A 7,082-nucleotide genomic window follows, 5' to 3' on the forward strand; every position below is an offset into this window, starting at 1 on the left:
TCGGCCATGTCCCTTGGAGGTGATGGGTTGCCTGGTTCACTTCTAGCTCCTGCCAAGGCCTGGGATGGCAGTTTGCTACCTGCAAATAACAGAAGAGAATAAATCCCAAAGAAAAAGAATTGCTGGCCTGTTTTTATATGTGGTTGATTTGGTAGTTTGGGGCACAGAAACATGTTATTCCTTTGTATGTTACTAGCAGAAAGTTAATAGCTCCTTTCTTTTGCTAGAAGGGCAGCAGCGGTAGCTGCTTGCCTAGTGGAGTCTGTCCTGTTTCTCAGCTTATTTATCAGGAATCAGTTCAGATGAGGAGCATTTTGGATCCTATTCTTTAGTTGAATAAATCACGGTTATTCGTTTGGGACATTTCAGCCCAGTTGTTTTACACCCTTCTCCAGAACATATGCAGTGACACACCACTCATCCCTGGAAGCTGCTTATTTTTACAGTCAGTTTTGTGCAGCTTGCCTTATAGTACTTTGACACATGTGAATATCCACTGAAACGCATTTCACAGCTTTCCTCTCCTTGTATTTATCTAAAGCTTTTGTGGTCTGTTCTTCTTGTTGTTCCCTGACATGGCAATTTTCGACACACCAAGCAAAGCTGCTTTGGCATCTTGCTGCTAAAATGTAAAGCGCTAAAGCATTTAGAAGTTGGTCTGAGTTTCCTGATTTAAGGAATGCTACTGCATGCCTTAAGTCAAAATGATTTTAGGAGAACAATTCTTACCTTAAAGAAACTGAAATCATAAAGCACTGCATGGATGTAGTTCAAGAAAGGTACAGACATGAAATAGGTATTTTGGATATAATTCAGCAAAAAAATTAATTTGATCAAAATCTACTTAAGTAAAACCTCTGATACATTTTTAATGAAGGTTTATATACACCTGAAGATGCAAGTTTGTTTTGAACAGACGGTTTTAAGCAAGTATGGGAATGAGGTTGAGTACTTACGCTGTCTGTCAAATGCATTTTAAATCTGCTGAGTTTACAAGGTCAAACAATTCTTACATAGTCATCCCTGCAAAGCCTGCCAGAGAGCTGTCAAATTAGGGTTTTTTCTTTTTTTTTTTATCTTCATTAATTAAGGTCTCACAGGAGAGAAGGTTTCCATGTTCCAGCAGCACCAACTGTACCCTACTCTTCGTTAAGCTATTTACGCTGAAAACTGTGAAGTGGCTTGAGAGTTTTTGACTGGCTTCCCGATTGCAATACAAGATCAATTCTGGTCCCAAGTGCACTTGCAGGAGAAAAAGAATTTGTTCTGAGCTTTTAGCTTCTGGGTCTTGCGTACATTAGGGCTTTTTTGCACAAAAATCTCCAGCTATTGCAAGTAAAGCTGAGAAAATACACATTTAATATGCTGCTGGAAAAAAAAAAAAAAGTGAAGTGCCCTGAAGTTTTATATGGTAATATATCCAAAATTAACATTTGAAGATGTGATCTCATCAGAGGGAATGAAAAAGATCTAATTACAGACAGGTCTTTTTACGTCAGTATTGTGATGCTAACAACTCAAAAAGCCAGAAATAATTTATTTTAATTTCTAAAATATGCATAATTGACTTCACATACAGCCTGGATGCAAATTTACTGACACAGAAGACACCATTCTTGCTGTCATGTGCAAGAGAAGAATTTCTCTTTAAATATAATTAAAATCCTCAGAGAGACTAGTTTAAATAGTTAATGATTTTCAGGTCTTGCCAAAGTGATGCTGATTATTTTTCAGATTCTGCACCCTTCCAGCTTTGGGAGATGTTTTTGCTGTGAATGTTATGTGTTCGCATAAATATCTCATACCCACTGAGACTGAAATTTAAAATTATCAGGGTAGTGGGTTTTTTCCTAATTGTGATGACCACAGTGCACAGGATGTGCATAGTATCTGGCAACTATAATCATAGAATCATAGAATCGTTTAGGTTGGAAAAGACCTCCAAGATCATCAAGTCCAACCATTAACCTAGCACTGCCAAGTCCACCAGCAAACCAAGCCCCTAAGCATAATGTCCCTCCTTCTCCCACATCCCCTTACTGGGCTTGCGGAAAATACTGCTTTTCAAAACATATAAAGAAGTCAGTGGAAGCTCTTTAAATATTTGTTAGCCCTGTCTTTCTGCACATCCTGAGTATTCTGTGGATGAAAACACATTAAATAATAAGAGTATAATGTGTGTGGAGAGAGATGGGGGCTGTGGGAGAGGCAGGTCACCGAAGCAGCAAGATCAAGGAAGAGATGAGATGATGTATCAGGGCTGCAGGTAGACAGCCGGTCCCTGGCCCACGCTGACGCTGTCTCAGCAGGATGTGGAGAAATTACTGGAGGTGACATGAGAAATTGCTGGAGGTGACAAATGACAGTGGGAGAAACTGGCAAAAGTTTGGGGGAGAGTCTGGCGGGATGGCTGGATCTAAGGCGATCACAGGGGGCTAAGGGGAAGGTGTGCGAGAAAAGGCCAAACGTGGCAGCTGAAGGTTGCGCTGGGGACTTTCGTACCTCGCAAGGCCAACAAGGCCTGGGGATCCACCTCGGTAATGCCCTCCAAGGCTGACGTTATCTCTGTAACGGTATCACAAATAGCAAAATTGAGATGGGATGCAGCGAAACTGGGAGTGATGGGGAAAAAGTGATTAGGGGCAGGCTGTTTATCAGAGTGGAGATAGGGGGAGGTGGAGAAAGGGGTGTAAAAGGGCAGCTAAAAAAAGTGATCAAGAAATAGGAAAAAGGAAGAGAAGGTATACAAACGATGTGATCTGGGCGGGCTGGAGGTACTTGCAGAGCAGCCCAGGACTTGGTCACAGGCTTGCAGGACCATTCAGGCTGGAAGGGAGCTCAGGACCTCTCGGTCCAACCTCCTGCCCACAGCTCTGAGGTTAGACCTGGTTGCTGAGGGCTTTGTCCAGTTGGGTCTTGAAAACCTTCAAGGACTGCCGGAACCAAGATGCTTAAACCACATCAGTTGTCTTGCCCATGCCACATCTCAGCCCTGCTGCCACGGCCCAGAGGCTGGAGGCAGGGTTGTGCTTTCCCCACCAAGATGCAGGTGGTCCCAGGGTACACATCGAGCATGGACTCCCTTACCAGAGCTGCACGTGATGGCAATGCCACCCTCCAAAACTGTGTTCAGTAAGTCCCAGACGGCTGTCTGAAAGCTCACTATCCCTTCAGCCCCACCTTGCCTCTTCTCTCATGTCGTCTCAATGGACACAGCCACAGGGCAGGGTTTAGCCAGTGGCAAGTGACTGTACAAGTCAGGGTCAACTAAAAATTTGTTCACAGCTAATCCCCCTTTAGCACTTTGCATCAAGCCTTTCCTACAGAACTAAGGATAATATACAAGAAAGTGGTTAATCAGGATACAAGCCATTTATGCAAACCAGGCTGCCTATCCAGTGTTTTAAAATTTAGTAACTGGTGACTAATTCCTAACTCATTAAAAATTCTGGTATCTAATCCATCATTTAATCACTCAGTTCTCTGCACTTATCAAATTAACCAGGACTAGAGATGCCCCATTTCATTTCCTTACATTTCAGTTTTGATTGACTCTTTACATGAATCACTCTGGGACCGCAATGCCAACACCTCTTCCTCAGGCATCAGACATTACGATTTAACCACAGGAAACATCATTCATGTAGCCATGATGCAGTAAAAGACCACGAGGTCAGCTAGTCTCGGTCCTGCTTCAAGGCCAGGGAAAATTACACCTAAAAATAAGCTGTCTAACTTGAAGACCTTTGGCTGTGACAGCTCCAAAACCACCCATGCAGTCTCTTCCATTGCTTCCTATCCTTGGTATGTTATTGCAGCACTGTTGGACCTCCAATCCCCAAATGTCCTCTGATCTTTTCCTGCAGAAGAGAAACAGCTGTTCCCTGTGCAGTGATGGTACTCAGTGACTCCTGCCCAACTGTACCACCTTTCTTTTATCTCCATGATAAAAGTCATCCATATCTCCAGTTTCTCAAAATTTTTGAATTCTAACCTCGTTCCCCTGCGTTTACACCTTCTTGTATCCAAGGAAATCTGCACAAGAGACACCTTGAGCAAGGTGTAAATTACCTGCTCTCTAATCAGGCATGAGCCACTAGTGAAGGTGTGGCTGGGTGTGATGGTGTGCTTCCCCTGACCTTTATCTCCTGCAACCCTGCTCAGGTGATAACCACCAGTGGTGATCTAATGGATGCATCTGGTCATGATGGCTGCATCCAGCTCAAAGTGGATTTGGGAGACAGATAACAACACAATAGCCTAGGGCTATTGTGCAATGCACCCACCGGAGAAACTAAAATCTGTGGTCAGCATGCCAATATGACTATGGGTCAATCATCTTATCCCCATAAATAGTGAGCAGCCCAAGAGCTCTTTGGGCTCTCCTGCATGGCAGCGGGCTGCCTGCCAGGATCTCCCCTTGGGCAGGGATGCCTCCCAAGGTTACTCCTCGAAGTTGAGAGATTCCTTGCTGCAACAGATCCTCGGTAAGTGACTAACAGCATGCTAAACTTTGAAATCTTAGCTAAGTGATATAAAGGATTGATTGCGCGCATATATAATCCTTTAGACGTAAACCATTGACCAAGTCTGGGACTAGGACTGGATCTAGCTGCGCCTAGACTCCTCTCTGAGAAGGAGCTTAGAAAGCAACGGGATCCTTTTCTGAACCTCGTGACTCAACGGGAGGGTCTCCGTGACAGTTTTGTCTGACCCTGTCCTCTATGCAGTAAATGATCAAGTGTACCTTGCCATTGAATCTTGTTAAAACACTGTTGCATTGAACTTTGTTAACTCCCTATTCTGTATCAATAAACTATATTTTTACTTCTCTCTTACGAGTGAAGTGGACGCTCACTCCATCCGCGACACTGGAACTCTCCATGTCAGCCTCCCATGGGTACTCTGTGTCCACACAGTCTCTGATCGTACACTGCTGTCCCTCACGGCGTGCGTTAATGATTTTTCCCTTGTAGCTGGCTAGCTATTTTTACAAGTAGTGTCAAAATTTAATATCTCCAAAACCTTTTGCCTCCTGCCAAATTTATTTGACAATAGCCAATAATTTCAAAATTTTTCAGGGGAAATAATACACACTTTTGATTCCAAAAGTAACAGTTATTTAGAAAATAATAAGAGCAAAAGATGGGTTAATACATTTTGCACTCACATTACATAAATAATTTCTTCATTGGCTGAGCAAAATTAGATGAATCCACACCTGAATCTAACCTTGTGAGCCATTGAGCATCTATTTCTGCTATGATTTTAAAATCCCAGCATAGGACGACAACTCTTAAAACAGTCACATTCTCAGGCCTGGAGAAGATGAGATATTTTCTAAACACTAAGAAAAGAACTGGTAAGTTACCTGTTCCACCAGAAAATACACTATGATACTCATCTTGCTTTCAAACATAGTGGTTTTTTTATCCAGAATAACAAACCTGGTGTGACAGCATATTTAGTGCACAACTTTGTTTTGAATTTGAAAAGGGGTTTTTTTGGGTTTTGTTTTTTTTTAATGGTAGAGAGTCCTGTTGTTTATGCTTTGACTTCACAGTATTCCATATCCAATAAACTTCTGATTCTCTTTTCCTCCCCTCTCAAAGTGGCTGTTCGAAAGGAAGGGAGAAACAACTACTCTTGCTGCACCAGTACTTTAGATATGTAGAATAATCTGTAGTTGACATATTTCATTACTAGAGGGAAATCCATTACAGTGCTCCTCTCAGTAATGCTGGTAGGCACACTATTCTCCAGAGCTGCAAAATGTGCAACAGGCTTGAGTTTGGATGCAAAAGTTTTAGCAACCGAGTATGGCATAGGGAAGACTGTTTTTCCCTTTCTCAGAAGGGTGCCCAGGGGAATTGTTCCCAGTCTCATCACATCACACCGGAAAATAAGAAGGAAGAGGCTGGAGCACAGGTGTTCCTGGGAAAGAGAAAACCCCAAACTGGGCCAACCTTAGCGGTCCAATTGTCCTGCAGCAGTGTCTCCAAGCCAAAACCAGGACAGAAAGCTATCTCCCTGAGGGGAGCACAGGAAAGGAGACACTGAAGCCTGTTTGCACCACCAGCCCTCAAACCTTGGACACTTGGAAGAAACAGGAGCATTTTGAGACACTTGTAAAAACTACTTCCAGCTGCTAGTCTCCATCTTACACCAGAGCTCATGTTGCTGTTGACCATCAAACAAGATATTGAAGACACCTTGTTCTGTCCAGTTTTAAAGGCCTGGGACCAAAAAGCCAATTTGGAAATTAATGGTCATAAATGAAAAGCATGGCAAGCAGAGAGCTGGGGTGCTGCAAAGGCAAATTTATTGCGCTCTGCCTCATAGCCTTGATGTCACCTTACATATTCCTGTACTCGCTCCCTGTCTGCTACGTGCACTGCAAGCTTTCGGGACAAGAACATGCTGGATGCGTACATCCTTGCCTCGCCGCCCCCGAGCCTGCTGGCTGCCAGCACTGCTGCCTGGGGCAGCCGCTTGCTCCAGCTCCTGCTGCACATCCCGGTGCCAGCGCAGCACCCGCCCTCGCCCAGCTCCCCACGGGGAGGGTCCCAGCCAGCACCTGCCCCGGGCGCTGCTCCAGCCCTCACATCGCTGAGGATGATCTGCATCCCTAAGAGAAAGATAGAAATGAAAGAGAACTGCTAACGAGAGAGCAAACCTGATTTTCAATGCTGGCTCTTAGGGATTTTATAGTACATCTTATCTTTGACCTCATTTGGTAGGAGTCAAAGCAAGTCAAAGAGAGAATAGAAGAGGATTGCATGAGCCACTGCCATTTTGCATGACAGTTTGTCCACTTCCAGTTTAAACATTTCATTTCAAGATAATAAATTGAACTTGTCTCCAGAAACACCACTTCATGCTGGTTTTACAGTGACCTTCTGTGGCAAAGCACTACAGAAATCGGTGTTGCGTGTGTAGCTGGCATTAATTATGCTCCTTTTAATCAAAAACTCATTTTTAATGAAACAGAGTTGCCACAATTCAATTCTTACTACTTTTATTTTCCTTTTAAAATAGTGTTATGCTCCTTACCATTCAAATATTGCATCTAAACATCAGGA

The sequence above is a fragment of the Ciconia boyciana genome, chromosome 2 (assembly GCF_034638445.1).
Source record: "Ciconia boyciana chromosome 2, ASM3463844v1, whole genome shotgun sequence".
Lineage (NCBI taxonomy): Eukaryota > Metazoa > Chordata > Aves > Ciconiiformes > Ciconiidae > Ciconia > Ciconia boyciana.